The sequence below is a fragment of the Rousettus aegyptiacus genome, unplaced genomic scaffold (assembly GCF_014176215.1).
Source record: "Rousettus aegyptiacus isolate mRouAeg1 unplaced genomic scaffold, mRouAeg1.p scaffold_m13_p_13, whole genome shotgun sequence".
NCBI classification, from domain to species: domain Eukaryota; kingdom Metazoa; phylum Chordata; class Mammalia; order Chiroptera; family Pteropodidae; genus Rousettus; species Rousettus aegyptiacus.
Genome location: NW_023416288.1, coordinates 67,267,798 through 67,284,866, shown reverse-complemented (window position 1 = coordinate 67,284,866; position 17,069 = coordinate 67,267,798). Strand labels below are relative to the sequence as shown.

At 35.2% G+C, this 17,069-nt stretch overlaps 1 protein-coding gene and 1 pseudogene across 20 annotated transcripts in view; one reads left to right on the top strand and one right to left on the bottom strand.

Moving 5' to 3' along the window:
- Positions 1 to 17,069, bottom strand: part of CADPS2 (calcium dependent secretion activator 2) — a 465,193-nt gene that overhangs the window by 239,597 nt on the left and 208,527 nt on the right. The window lies entirely within an intron of this gene.
- LOC118610793 lies at positions 786 to 9,700 on the top strand (annotated as a pseudogene).

Here is a 17,069-nt window from a genome sequence, read left to right as displayed (position 1 = left end):
TATAAAGGAGATTTTAATGTTATATAATATTTTCATCACTACACGAATGTTCCGAATGTATAAGATAGGAGGGATATTGAGACTAATATTTTCATTTTGTGAATATTCGGGCCACAGAGAGTGATTTCTACAATGTCATTTAGCAGATCGACTTTAACTTTGCAGAGGGTAGAAATTAGGGTGACAACTGGTTCCCAATTGCTACTAAGTCCATTCAAACTCATGTCTGATGTTCTCGTGCATGAATACTAGAAGGCTAGCTAATTTTACATGCATCTCTAAGTTAATTGTCATCCGTCCTCCCTATAGATGAATTACTTACTGACATTTAATTAATAGATTCAAGAGAATATGTTGCCAGTTATATAGGATCAAAGGCTTCATCAAATAGAGGCAAGTCACTGAGCTAGATCCTGGGGCTGCAGTGTTGAATAAGACCTGGCCTCTGCCCTTAGAGAGCTCACAGTTTGGGGGGAGCAGCAGACAAGGAGAGGCAACTCCAACATACAGTGGGAGTTCAGGGTATAGATTGTATAGAAGGTATTATAAGAAAGCTTTCTGGAGGGGTAGAGGACAGGGGTTCAGAAAGGTTTCACAGAGGACAGTACCCTGAACTGAGCCTTCAAAGGAAAAGCAAAAAGTAGGCAACTAGGTGTGGAATGAAAGGCAGGAAGGCCATGCTTGAGGGAAGAAAGTTAGTTGTTCTCCCCAACGATGGTATCTCTTCCTGCTGGCCGCATTTAAAAATGTTATAGGCAGAGGCTCTGGAAGCTAAATAACTTGTGATGTACGGGGCAGTTCCACTGGTGAAAAGATGCTCTCATACAAATGCAACAGCACTCTTGGTTGGAAACACCATGGCTGGCAAGATGTGGAGATGCAAGTGGGAGTCAGGTAAATGCAGAGCCTCTCATGCCAGACTTCATCCTGAAGGCCAAGGGAAATCACTAAAACTTGTTAAGGCAGGAATGACACGACCAGATCAGTGTTTTAGACACTGGACTGAAGCAGAGGCAATAACGAAGGCAAAGAGACCAAATAGACTCTTGAAATACAATTACCAAGGGCCCAAACCAAGGTACTGGCAATGAAGATGTGGGAAGGGAGGTAGATTTTGGGGGCATCATGAAGGCTGAATCAATAGGATTTAGATATGGGGATCAGAAAGAGGGCAAAATGATAAATGCCCAAGTTTCTGGTATAGGCATCTCTGTAGATAGAGGTACCACATACTCAGATGAAAAGAGAATGTGTTAAAGGTGAAAAATAAATGTTTCTAATTTGAGTCTATATGATTCTCAAGTGAATATATCCAGAAAGAATATGCTGTCCAGTATCAATCTGGATAATTAAAAAGATTTTGTCGACTGTAGAATTACTTTTAGTAACAGCCTTCTGAACCTGAAAGTGATTTCTCTGTATTCTATCATAGGGATTGGCCCCTTATAAAAGTTTCTTACTTACACATTAAAGTAATAAAGAATAAATTTTATCTGTCTCCTATCTAATAAAAGAGAGTGATTATACTCTTTTGTGAAATTCTTGCTCATTCACGCCATATGGATAAATATTCCTGGATGAGATTAATTATCCAACTTGTAATATATCTTAATTAACATAAGAAGTGCTATAAAACAATGAACAATTTTGATGAAGTTATAATAATGTGGATGGGTCTTAAGAAATAGATAATTATAAAATGGATGTACACTTTTTGTCCAGGCCGTCATGAGCTACATGATGGAAAGAAAACAAAGCAGAACCCCACATGTGGCAGCTAAGGAAAGGAATTAGCCTCTTTGTGAGCAGAAAGAGCAGCACCATGGAGTCAGGCAACAAAGCCAAGCTCAGCTTGCTATAAACAAGCTTTCCCTTTCTAAAGATCCCACCAACTGAGGGAAAACAGCAAATGTCACTGACTAGGTTGGGGACCTTGCTGAAAAGCTAAGCCATAAAATATTCATAGATATGCCCAAGAAAATATTAACGATGAAATTTTAATGTAATCACCAATCTGTCTGACTATGGGGGAAACAGGTCCATCTGTCACTAAGGATCATCACAAAAGTGACTAATCCCATTAAGTTCATGAAACTCCTCTGGGCCTTTCCGAAATAGTTGGTTTTGCCATTTTAATGAGTTTGCAGCAGAAATCAAGACCCTTACTCTAAGCCATTTATATTTCGACTCCCACTATAAGTAGAATGTGTGCTTTAGCAAGACACTCAAACAAATAACGAAGTACACCAAAATCTTGCTATGACACAAATTTGTTTGGAACTGAACTTTGAATAATGTATGTCTTTTGGTCTGACTGCGTGGATCTTATTTACCAAAGGTCTAATGGGTCTCTCCCCTAGAAGTTGGTTCTGTGGTCTTCACCAAGAATCCAGTATTTGCAGAGACCACGAGAATAAGGTAATCTGAAACAATGCTCCTCTGTAAAAAAAATAAATAATTGGATGTGAACGTTTTGAATATTTGGAGGGAACCTACAGGAAAAGTTATTTATTGTTGATGTGAATGTTGACCTTCAGCGACTAATTTTAACAAAAACACAAGACTCTATGAAATATAGTTTGTAAATGTGAAAAATGATAATGTTTTTACATGCCTAAAATTAAATTCATAGTAAATAGTTTCACTTTCTTTCCTAGACATCTACCTTATTTGAATGTGAAGTAATACAGGATATGGAAAAAAAGAAAAATGCAGAAGACTTCATCCCTACCATTTTGGCAGAGCTATGCAAAATTTATGATTTTTTCACATACGAATATTAAAATTTTGAAGATTCTTAGGGGAATTTGCCAAATTCAACATCATCCAAATGTTGCCATCTGGCAACAGGGCTATATTATGGCAAGAAAAGGAAAATTAAACATTAGAACAAAGTGAGAAATTCACACAAACTCACTCCAGGTAAAATTTTGCTATTTTATAAGCGATTTGATAAGCCAAAAGATTTCAGGTCTTTGCCAACCAAATCCATCTTGCATTTTATATAATAAAGAAACTTGAGCCAGGATTACAAAAGTGTTTGTACTTGTCTAAAAATTGACTAATTCTTCACTTTTATTTCTTTTGCCAAATTTACCACTGTGGTTTTTTGGTGGTCTTAAGTCAATTAAATCTTTTCTGAAAAAAAAAAATTTAAAAATAGGCTTGTGTCCCATTTTTCAAAACTCTCTTTACATGTTATGTCAATATCTTTGCAGCAAGGTTTTCAGAGCCTATAGTTTTAATTTGGAATATGTAAAAGTGCAAGGGGGAAAAAACACCTGAAGTTTACATAAAATTTATTCTTTTCGTAAAACAAAAGAAAGCTTAAGAAAACAGTCATATCTTCTAGATAACGGGGTTTCTATCTTAAAGAGTTCTCTTTAGAGTTCATAGAGACAGAAAAACTACCACGGACAATTGGTTTCTACACTCTGAACAAGCCTCACTTTACAAACATCCCCCGGTTACTATCAATGCTTTAGAAGACTTAACTGTCCATTTCTTTATAAACTGGAAGGCTTAGAAATCATAATTTTTTAAAATATATATCAACTTTAAAATAATCAGCTTGTGATTAATCTTATTAAATTAGTGACAAAACTCTCATAAATAAAATATAATGAGGGAAATCACTGACATGGATATATTAATAACTGTACCTTAGCAGGGGAGAAAAATTTCACTTAAATGATTTGAGAAGAAATTTCCGAAACCAAATTGCCAAATCTCTAGCTGGGCTACATAGGAAAAAGAGAAAGAAGACTCAAATAAAATCATAAATGGAAGAAGAGACATTATAACTGCTGCCACAGAAAAGAATCATAAAGGACTATTATAAACAATTATACACCAACAAACTGGATAACCTAGAAAAAATGGATAAATTCCTAGAAACGTACAATCTATGAAGACTAATTCACGATAAAATAGAAAGTCTGATCAGATTTATGCCCAAGCAAAGAGATTGAATTAATAATCAAATACATCCCAACAAAGAAAAACCAGAAATTAATTGGCTTCACTGGTGAATTCCACCAAAATTTTAAAAAATTAACACTAATCCTTCTCAAAATCTTCCAAAAGAGCAGAGAAAACACTTTCAAATTCATTTAAAAAGGCTAGCAGTGTCCAGATACCAAAGCCAGACAAAGATACAAGAAACTACAGGCCAATATCCTTAATGTACAAGGTACAAAAGTCCTCAACAAAATACTACCAAAACAAATTCAACAGGACAGTAAAAGAAGCATGTATTATGACCAAATGAGATTTATTCTTGGAATACAAAAACACTTCAACATACACAAATTTATGTTACACATGATATTAATAGAATGAAGGATAAAAATTACATGAGCATCTCGACAGATGCAGAAAAAGCATTTGACAAAATTCAACATCCTTTCATGATAAAAGCTCCCAATAAACTAGGTAAAAAAGTAGTTTAACTCAATAAAATAAAGGCCATATATGACAACTTAATAGCTAACATTACACTAAATGGTAAAAAAGAGAAAATGTCTCCTCTAAGATCAGGAACAAGGCAGAGGTGTCCATACTTACCACTTTTATTTAACAAAGTGTTGAAACTCCTGTCCAGAATAATTAGGCAAGAAAAAGAATTTTAAAAGCATATAAATTGGAAGAGAAACTATTGCAGTTTGCAAATGACATTATCTTGTATGTAGAAAATGCTAAAGATTATACACATACGCACACAACCTGCTAAAATTAGTAAACAAATGCAATAAATTTTCAGGATATTAAATCAACATACAAAAATTAGATGCATTTCTATACCCTAACAACAAACTATACAAAGAGGAAATTAATAAAACAATCCCATTTAAAATAGCATCAAAAAATAAAATGTTTAGGAATAAACTTAACTAAGGAAGTGAAAGTCTTATAGAATAAAAACTACATAAAATTAATGAAAGAAACTAAAGAAGACACAAATAAATGAAAAGATATCTTATGTTCATGGGTTGGAAGATTTAATATTAAAATGTTCATACTATTGAAAGCAACCTACAAATTCAATGCACTCCTTATCAAAACCCCAATGTCATTTTTTTAAAACAGAAATAGGTTGAGGGAGAATCCTAAATTTCAAATGAAACCACAAAAGACCCCAAATAGCTAAAGCAATTTTAAGAAAGATGAAAAAAGTTGGAGGCATCATGTTACTTAATTTCAATAAACATTACAAAGCTATAGTAATTAAAACAGTATGGTACTGGCATAAAAACAAATGTTCAGACCAATGGAACACAATAGGCAGCCCAGAAATAAAACTGCACATATACTGATCTTCAGCATGGATGCTTAGACTACTCAATGGCGAAAGCATAGTCTCCTTAACAAATAATAATACTTGGAAACTGGATATTTACATGCAAAAAATGAAACTAGACATTCATTTTATACCATACACAAAAATCAACACAAAATGGATTAAATACTTAAATGCAAGACATGCATCTATAAAACACCTAGAAGAAAACATAGGGGAAAGTTTCACAACACTGGTCTAGGTAATAATTTCTTAAATATGAAAATAAAGGCAAAGTAACAAAAGCAAAAAATAGCCAAGTAGGACTACAGCAAAGGAAACAATCAACAGAATGAAAACGGAGCCCCTGGAATGGGAGAAAATGTTTACAAAGCATATTTCTGATAAGGGGTTAATATCCAAAATACATAAGAAATTCCTATAACTCAATAGCAAAAAATCAAATAACTTGTTTAGAAAATGAGCGAAGGAATTCAATAGACATTTCTCCAAAGAAGATGTACAAATGGCCACCCAAAAGATATAAACACATGCTCATATGAGCCAGATGCCATATGAAAAAAATGCTCAACATGAGTAACCATAGGGAAATGCAAATCGAACCCATGAGATAGCACCTCATAACTATTAGAATGGCTATTATCTGAAAAACAAAAGATAAGTGCTGGCAAAGATGGGGAGAAATTGTAACCCTGTACACTGTTGGCGGGAATATATAATAGTGCATTCGTTATAGAAAACGGTATGGAGACTTGTCAAAAATTAAAAAATAAAACTACTGTATGATCCAGCAATCCCACTTCTAGGTATATGTCCAATAGAACTGAAATCAGTATCTCAAGAGATATTAGTATTTCCATATAAATTTTGGCATTATTCACAATAGTTAAGAGATGGAACAACCTAAAAATGTATCAATGGACGAATGGATAAAGATGTGGCGTATATACACAATGAATTGTTATTCTGTTTTAAAAAAAGAGTAAAATTCTGCCATATGTGACGACATGGATGAGCCTTGAGGGTATATGCTAAGTAAAATTAGCTGGTCACAGAAGGACGGCTAGCGCATGGTTCCTCTTATACGAGGTATCTACAGTTATCAGACTCAAGGAACAATGTAGAATGGTGGCTGCTGAGGACTCGGGAGGGGGAAAATGGGGACTTGCTGTTCGACAAGTGTAATTTCAGTTACAGAGAGGAAAAAGCTCTACGGATCTGCTGCACAACGTTTTGCTTTTAGTCAACAATATTGCATTGTGCACTTAAAATTGTTTTAAGAAGGTCGATCTCATGTGAAGTGTTTTTACAATAAAATATAATAAATTTCACCTGCAAAGAAAGTCAATCTTCATCTTATTACAACTACTGTAATTATATTTCATAGTTACCTAACTGAAAAAAAAATCTCTGTGTAATAAGGGATATATGCATAAATATACACACCATGGATGTTACCAAAATATGAGCTTTGTTTTCTGTAAAGGTATAATCAATCACTAGAATAAATATAAAAATTTAAATATATTGCAATACATTGTATTGATATTACACTGTGTTTAAGTTAAAAAGTGCTAATAAAGAGGAGAAGGCTGAGATCAACCACGTTAAACTGGTCTTGGAATATAACTTAGATTCCATGAGCAGAGGAGGGCCAGAGGAAGCATCCTGCTCTCAATCAGAGGCATGACAGACTACAGCATTTTTGATGCCTACCCTGCTTGGATTTCCAGGTCACCAACGTCATTTGAATCCACTGATACACAGAAATGACCTTCTGTATTCTCTTCTCACCACCACAGGGCTGCAAGACATTTTTCATAAACTCTTTCAGATTTTCCAATATCTGAAACAATCCCAATAATATAAGGATTTCTTTTGCTGATGCACATGTCAGTTGTAGTAGTTTCCAACTGCATTTCAATCTCACAGCTCCAGTACAGGTTGCAGCCGAGTGCCCTGCACATAATGTACTAACACGGTGCCGAAAAGGGAGACACAGCAGCAAAGTTACCGTGAACTGCAGAATGCTCTGCTGCACAGCGCTAGTGATCCTTTGACAGCTGAATTGTACCAGAACAGATAGAAACCTTCACTGACAGCAAATGAGAAACAAGACCAATGTTGATAGTAAATATACGACAGCCAAAGAATGTTCCTTCCTGTCACTAGGGCATTATTCATGTTGAAAACCACCTCGTTTGGATTGAAACTAATTCTCAAATCTTAAACAAAACAAAACAAAGAAAAACAGTTATGGGGTTTTGAACACATAAGTATTACATGACAATAACAACACCCAAACCAAAAATCTCAGGCAAGACTAGTAGACAAAAGCATATTGCATTTCATAAAGTAATGTTCTTTCATGCTGTCGAAATCACTCAGCCCTTCATCAAATGTGAGCTCCCTCCTGAAAATTCTCTGAACTTTAAAACATAATACTAAGAGAAAAGGTTTAAAGGAGGTAAAAAAATAAACACATGAATACAAAAATTGAAAATAAGCACACAAAACAAAGATTAAAAGTAAAAAAAAAAAATACAAAGTACATAAGGAGAGGTAAAAGCAGAACACAGTTGAGTGTTCCTACATAATCTCATATAATTCACAAAGTAAGCCTTGATGTAGACACTTCTTTCTCCATTTTACCAATGAGGAAACATGATCAGAGACTTAAGTAAGTAGCCATGATAACATGGATAATGTATGGCAAAGCTGGGATTGACACTCTAGTCTGTCTCATTCTTTCCTTTAAAATCATATTGTCCTGATAAATACCTACTAAAATCACACTAAAATCTCAATATTAGGAATTCTTCAAAAATCCTACTTCCTTAACTTTCATTTCTATTTTTAAATATTATAGATTCTGGGCATTTCTGAAAATAAAAACTTATTGCCAATTTGCATCAAATGCTTTTCAGTTAGGTTTCTTAAAATGTCTTAGTTATCAATATTATCATTCTCCCTCATTCATTGATGATTCTGAGGATCTTGGCAAATCCTTTACCTGTGCTATGTCCACTCATTCCTCACAGCAGTGTTCTAAGTCGTTTACTACTGTGCATGTATCTCAAGTAATGATTGGTCCTGCACTGTACCATTAGGCACTGCTCTGGCCTGTCTGGGCGAAGATCTGTACCAGCAGCAATGGGTGCCAGGGGTACCTTCTGGACTGAATTCTAGACATAAGGACAGGAGCAGCTAAGAATGAAGGCATTTATTCCAACTGTTTGAGTTAAGCAGTGTGCATCTGGGGGCAGGCCACCGTAAAGTCTTCTGACCTCGGAGTTTGGTCTGGCTCCAACACATGGCATATTCTAGAAAAGCACCCTTCAAATGTTCTCTCATGTACTTCATAAAATGATTTTGAAAAATTATATACCCTCTTCACACATTTTCAAGTTGACATATAGAAGTTTTAAATATAAATTTAAAGAGTTGCAAAGGGCGTAATTTCTAGGATACTGTATACATTGACATTTAATATAAAATTGTCATGTCATTCTTAAGTGGATCCAACGGATTCTAACTATCCCAGCAATATGGTCCCACTGCAATCCAATAAAAAGAACAAAAACAAAAAACGAAACAAACAAAAAAAACTCTTTAGCAGAAATTTGACATTATTTTTTTACCCTGAACTTCTATTTTGATTCCATTTCCCCCTCAGGATTTTATTTTACTGCAATCTATTTGAATGCTTGAACATGTTCTATTGAAGACTCTATCATAATTATCTGTGCCAAATTTACATATATATATAAAACTATTTTCTCGGATCATAAGCCTCTACGCAAAGAAAAAATACATATCTCTTTCTGCAATGTATCTCAATAATACAAGTTATGGATTCGGGGAGCACGAACAAGGATCCTGGTGAGATGACCAGTTCCTGTGCCCAACCCCTCACCCTGGCCCTCGGTGCCCACTGGGTCCACCTGCTCAGCCATAATCTAGGAGATCCTCATCTTCCACAACCAGGGGAAGCTGTGGCTCTCCAAGTTCTACCAGCCTACAGTGAAGATACACCACAACAAATCATCAGGGAGACATTCTGTTTGGTACCTAAGAAAGATGAAAATGTTTGTAACTTCCTAGGATTATTAATTGGAGGTTCTGACAACAAAATGATTTATAGACATTATTCAGTGTTGTATTTTATCTTCTGTGTGGATTCTTCAGAAAGTGAACTTGGCATTTTAGATTTAATTCAAGTGTTTGTGGAAATATTAGACAGGTGTTTTGAAAATGTCTGTGAACTGTAATTTTCCATGTAGACAAGGCTCACATTTTCTTGCAGAAATGGTGATGGCGAATGGCACTGGAAACCAACATGGATGAGATTTTTACATAAACGATGCACAAAATAAACTGAAGAAATCAGGGACAACATAGTGGTAAAAGGAAGATAGCCAACAAGATGGCTGCCTTAGCAGGAGTTCCAGCCTATGTTGTATTAGTGTTAAAGAATATGAGTCTTTCTGAGATCCCAAGAATTACTAAGATTGGTGACAGAATGATAGTGCCAAATCTGCCCTATTTTAAATAAAAAATTTAAAAGGCCATCCCCCGGTAAAATCCAGGGAGAAGAGTTATCTAAGTTTACCATGCAGTAGTTTACCAAAACTAGAGGAGGAGAGTCTTAACTTTTGCTCTTGAATTTAAGTCAAGGTACTGTATAGTTGCGTAACATCAGTATGGTAGTTCAATGTTGCTTTTCTTGCTCAGTGATTCTGAAGAAAGTGAGTAGTTCCATTGTGATTTTTTTTCTTTCTCTTCTAAACTGCATTCCTATGTCCACCTAAGGCATGCCTCTATGTATTAGCTATAGCAGTAGTTTGAAAAGTGTTTGACACATTCTTTATGTCCAACCCAAAATGATGGTGTTTGTATGGATCTCAAGTGCAGCATTCCTAATTCTTTCTGTTATTTATCACAACTGTTCTTTAAGGAATCAAGTATGTATTGCATAGAATCTTTTTTCTCTTAGCCTAAACAAACTCCAAGGTAACTGGAAAAAAATAATAATATAGAAATCATATATGACAAGCCTACAGCTAATATCATACTCACTGTTGAAAAACATCTTTTCCTCTAAGATCAGGAGCAAGGCAAGGGAGCTTGCCACTTTTATTCGACATAATACCAGAAGTCCTAGCCAGAGCAATCAGGCAAGAAAATAAATAAAAAGCATTCAACAAGAAAGGAAGAAGTAAAATTGTCTCTACAGATGACATGATCTTGTATATGGAAAACCCCAAAGATAACACTAAAACACTGTTAAAATAAAAGAATTCAGCAAAGATGCAGGATATGTATTCTACTACAAAAATCAGTTACATTTTCACACACTAATGGTGAACTACCCATAAAATACATTAAGAAAATAATACCATTTATAAGAGCAACAAAAACAATAAAATACATAGGAGTAAATTTAACCAAGGAGGTAAATAATCTGAACATTGAAAGCTATATGGTGGTGATGAAAGGAATCTTAGAGACACAAATTGAAAGATACACCTTGTCCATGAATTGGAAAAATATTGTTACTGTTCTTTCTAACCAAAGTGATCTACAGAGTCAATGAAACCTCTATTGAAACTCCAAAGGCATTTTTCAAAGAAATGGAAAAAACAATCCTAAAATTAGTTTGGAAGCACAAAAGACCCTGAATAGCTAAAGCAATCTTGAGAAAGAAGAACTAAGTTGAAAGCATCACATTTCCTGACTTCAAATGAAGCTATAATAATCAAAATAGTATTATCCTGCATGAAACAGACCAATAGAATAGAATAGAGAGTCCAGAAATAAAACCATCTGCATGACTGTCAACAAAGGCACCATGAATATATAGTGGGGGAAAGGACAGTCTCTTCAATAAATGGTGCTGGGGAAACTGGATATCCACATGCAAAATAATGAAATTGGATCCGCATACCATACACAAAAATCAGCTCAAAATGAATTAAAGACTTAAATGTAAGACCTGAAGCCATGAAAATCCTGAAAGAAAACAGAGGGGGAAAGCTCCCTGATATTAGTCTTGGCAATGATTTTCTTGAAACACTAAAGCACAGGCAAAAAAAGCGAAATATCAACAAGTGGGAGTCATAGTAACAGGAAGAAAATGGTGGTTAACGGAACTGGGGCCCGGGGGGCACAGGGGAGGTATTAATCAGAGTACAAACTTTTAGTTATAAGTTCTGAAGACACAGTGATCAATATGGTGACTATAGTTAATGATAGTGTACTGCATATTTGACATTTGTTAAGAGAGTAGATTCTCAAGTGTTCTCACTACGTACAAAAAAGATAAGTATGGTATGTAGTATATATGGTAGAGTGATTGTGATAATCATTTCAGAACATAGACCAAAACATTATGTTATATGCCTTAAATATATACAATTGTTATCTGCCAAAATAATAGAATAAAATTTTATATGGAAGGGAGATCCTGGAGAATGAGATAAAAATTAAGTAGTACTGGGATAAAAATTAAGTTGTTTGCTATCACTCTGCCAAATTTAGCCCATTGAATCAATCTATTAGACAAATCAAATGGAATAATGGAAACAACAGCGAAAGGTTGCTCTAAAAGAAAGTCACAGATTATAAGAAGTTATCTACAAGCTGTTTATCACCATAGTCACATCGACTTTCTCCCAAGCTCTCTCACTGCTGCTTTTTCACTAGTGCTCTTCAGCCAGTGTCTGGAATCTAAATCCATCACATATTCTCCCTTTAATTCAGATGCCATTAATTATGAGGGTCCCCAGATTAGCTTCTTTCACTTGCAAATAAATTCTAAATGGATGTAATTTCTGTATTTGGTCAATGTTTGTCTCTTTAGGCTTCATGTGATTCTGCCTCATAAATAAATTCTGGTGAATTTATTTTTATAAAAGGATGCAATCTCATGTTTTTAAAGATGGAAATGAGAAAAGATGAAACTTTTGTGCAGTTTGAGTGTTTTTTTCTTTGGTTCATTAAAAACAGGCATACTTTTTGGTAGGTCATTTTAAAACGTAGTATATTCTTTCTCTAGTCTGTAAGAGTAGCTAGCTAGCTAATGAATTATGCTTCAAAATTAATTCTGACATTACTGAGTTAAAATGAAAACTAATATGCTTCTACAAAGAATGGTTACCTTCTCTTGGTTTATATGCAGCCTGTATTTAATTTCAAACATTTGTCCCAGTAGCTTGTTATTCGGATACACTTTCCATATGTAGCTATCATACTCTTTCAATAGTTTGACAAATTATTACAATTCTGGTTCAGGATTTAAAGTTTCCAGAAATGGCTACTGAAGCCTGCATTTCCCATCATTTTCATAAGATAAAAGAATGTTCTGTCCTAATATCTGTAAATATATTTCTCTAATGATGCAACTTACTGGTTTTTCTTATTGCTCTTAGCCTTGCTATTTTATTACTTTCAAGGGGGTGGGAACAGCCCAATTAATCTTCAAATGTCTTTAATAAAACAGCACTACGGGATGAAGAGAGAGAGAATACAGCAAAAAGTGTTGCTTTTCATGATTTTTTTTTTTTTTTTTTTTTTTAGTGTGGTAAGAACATTTAACATGAGATCTACCCCGTTAACACATTTCAGGGTATAATACTGTGCTGTTAACTACAGGCACAACGTAGTACTGATCTCTGGAATTTATGCATTTAGTACAACTGAAACTTTATGCTCACTGAATAGTAGCTCCCCATATCCCCCACCTCCCTGTCCCTGGTTTAATTTTAACAGCTAATTTCCCTGCTTTTATTTTCCCAGTACCGAGATCTATCTTGGACTTCCAGAGGGTGTTAGTAGTGCCTGAGTTTTCAGGCATTCAAAGGGGGCTCGTCATCTGTAGGGAAGTGTTTTACAAATCGCCACATCAGGAGATTTGTTGAGTACAATGACAAGCTGCCTTCAGCTTGTCATTCCTCTTATTAACCCTCCACTTCCTTTCAGGTTGTATCGTTAAGGGTATGGGCTGAAACCGAAATAACAAAATGTATGGAAGTGGTAAAAAGTTTTAAAAGTGTAGTGACACTTCTGTACCTCATTCATAGAAAAAACCCTTTCATGGTTAACTGAGAGACTACGAAATGATGACTTAAAAATCTATAAGTAACAGAGTTTTCCGTGTAACTGAAAAATACAATTCATTTATATTTCCCTTACCTATACTAAAAAATAAATACTAAAAACAAAACAGATTACCTCACTATCACTCTATACAAATCAAATTTGTCTATAAACATCACCTTTATTAGACCCCTAAGTTATGTACCCATGTCACATGCTGCTCCCACCTAATTGCTGGCAGGAAATCTGAGCTACAGGAATAAACTAGGCAATGGCTAGAAATCTTGATTACATTTATTAGAAATATGGACTAAATAAGGCACTTTAATTAGTATCAGACGGAAGGATGAACTGACCTCCAACAAAGCACAAACTGTTGAAGCAATGAAATTTAGAAAACGTGTCTGAGGCATAATTCACCACGATGATGGAGATGAATCTTTTTCCTGTTGTGCAAGATGAGTTCAAGATAAAGCTTTCCACATTGCTGAAAAGCTGCAGTTGGTCAGCATTCAGAAGACACATTTTGAGGTAATCTGCCCCAGAATATGATGATGAACACAAATCTTTAATTCATTTTAAAAGTTAACTCAGTATTTATGAGGAAATGCACATAAGATATGTTAGCCCAATTTTCTTGTGGTAAGAATAATAAAGTGTATTAGAGCCTTATCATAATATTTTCTAACTTCCAAGTATTTTAATTCATTCAAACTGTCCACATAGAGGTTTCCTGTTATCAGAATGTCCTTATGAGTACATTATGAGTATATTAAAAATTAAATGAGAGGGAGAGGGGAGGTAGATGGAGTAAAAGGGGTCAAATATGTGGTGCCAGAAAGAATCTAACTATGGGAGGTGAATACACAATGTAAATATATATATTTACATGCCTTACTGTTAAAATGTACAGCTGCAACATTGAATTTTGTTAACCAATGTCACCATAAAAATAAAGAAAGGAAGGAAGGAAAGAAGGAAAGAAGGAAGGAAGGAAGGAAGGGAGGGAGGGAGGGAGGGAGGGAGGGAGGGAGGAAGGAAGGAAGGAAGGAAGGAAGGAAGGAAGGAAGGAAGGAAGGAAGGAAGAAAGAAAAAAGAAAAGGAAATTTTTTTCTAAAAAAATTAAATGAGAATCATCTTATGAAAACATTTACTATTTGTTAAAAAGATGTATTAAAATACTATAAAAATTAATTCATTTGAATAAATATTAAGTATCAATTAAATATTTTGTAGAAATTATGCTGTCAAAAAAGTTAGATACTGAAGACCACATATCATATGATTTCATTTGTATAAATGCCCAGACAAAAATGATAGAGCTAGAAAGCATAAGTACTTTCCTGAAACTAGGGGTAGGAGCAAGGACAGGTTGCGAATGAGCATGAGGAAACTTTCTGAAGTGATATATTTTAAAATTGAACTGTGATGATCCAGGCAAAAGTGTAAAAATTTACTAATCATCTAAATTGCAGCGGAAGAGTTTTATGCTGTGTAAATTATTTCTCGATAAAACTTTCAAAAAGATTCAGTAGAAAATAACATGGCATTGAGATTCTTAGGGCTCTGTACTCCCTCAAGATCTTGTGGAGTACTAGTAGTGTTTGTGCCCCCCACTAAAATATATGTCTTGAGGCCCTAATCTCCATTGTGATGGTATTTGGAGGTGTGGCCTTTGGGGGGGGGGGTGTGATTGAGTTTGAATGAGGTCATGAGGGTGAAATCCCCATGACATAATTGGTTTTCTAATAAGGGGATAAAAAGACATGAGATCTGTCTCTCCACTTCGTGAGCACACAGCAGAAAGGCAGCCATCTGAAAACCAGGAAGAGGGCACTCATCGAGAAACCAATGATGCTGGACCCTGATTTCAAATTTCCAGTCTGCAGAACTATAATAAATAAATATTTGTTGTTTAAGCCAATCTATGATATTTTTATTGTAGCAGCCAGAACTGAGAAGTGGGGTGCTGTTGCTCTAACAAAGACCGAAAAATGTGGAAGTGACTTTGGAACTGGATAATGGGTATAGGCTGGAAAAATTTTGAGGTGCATGCTAGAAAAAGGCAATATTGCAATGAAGAAATTTTCTTTTCTTTGTTATTATTATATATTAGTTTCAGGTATACAGTACAGTGGTTATACATTTATATAGTTTGTAAAGTGATCCCCCTGATTACTCGCGTACCAATCTGGCACTACACACAGTTATTACAATAATATTGACTATATATCCCCAATGCTGTGCTCTATATCCCAATGACTATTGTGTAGCTACTAATCTATACTTCTTAATCCATAATAAAGGGATTTTCAAAGGCAATTCTGGTGAAGGCTCAGAAAAAAAAAAAGAGTAGAGCTATAAAGAAAACTTCCATCTTCTTAGAGAAAACATAAATAATCATGTAGAGAATATTGGTAATAATATGAACAGTAAAAGTTATTTTGATGAAGTCTCTCTCAGACAGAAAGGAGAAACATGTTACTGAAAACAGGAAGAAAAGCAATCCTTGTCATTAAGTGGTAAAAAACCTGGCTGAATTGTGTTCGTGTTATAGTGTTTTGTGAAATGTTGCACTTGTCAGCATGAAATTGGAGATCTAGCTGAGGAAATTTTTCCATTAAATATTGAAGGAGTGGCTTGATTCCTCCTCCTTATGGTAAAATGCATGAAGAGAGAAATGGATTGAAGGCAGAATTGTTAAGCATAAAGGGATCAGATCGTGAATGACTTTGAAGATTCTCATCCTCTCTACATTACAAACAATGAGAAAGCATGTTTGAAAAAGAACACTAAGCGTGATGAACCAATTGTCTGATAAGGTTATCAGTGTGGGTATGGACTACAGATCTAATCAACCATCGCAGTGGGAATGCTGCCAGTTTGACCAGAAGAAAATGGAAACAAGAAGAAATGAAGGAAGGCTGTCACACTACTTAGACCCTACAGGACTGGATGATAAATTTATCTGTAAACACACTTGATTCCTCACAACTAGGGAAGAATGCCTCTAAAGGTTACTCAGAGACCATCAGGGCTGCTACTCCCAGCACAGGACCACAGCACCTGGGGCAGGGGTGGAGGGTAGCGCAGTCTCCACCTCAATTTCAGAGGGTAAGACCTCTACTTGACAGAGCCATGTGTTCGAGGAAACCACTTTGGTTTCAACACCAAAGTGACAGCTACCTGGAGCTTCAGGGACAGAGCCATCCTGGCATAAGTCTCACCCAACAGAGCCACATAAGTGGGAGCTTCACTTTAGTGGGTTCAAAAGGCAGAGCATGAAGACAAAGAGGATTATTCTTGAGCTAAAATAATCTTTAAAAAGAAGAACATAGTTGGAAGACTTAAACTCTTGATTTTTTAAAAAAATATTATTATTATAACCTCAGTATACAGAGGTTATTATGCTGAGAAAAATAAGTCAAAGAAAAATAAACACCATATGATTTCTCTTATATGTGTATTGTAAGGAACAAAAAGAACGAACTAATCAAAAACACTTACAAAGGACAATCTGGTGACTGCCAGAGCGGAGAGGGGTTGGGGGGCTGGGAGAAAGGAGTAAAGGGTTAAAGAAGCACAAATTAGTAGTTGAGAGAGGATCACAAGGCTTGGGGAGTACACTCTTGATTTTCAAACTGAGTACAAAGCAGTGGGACTCAAAATAATG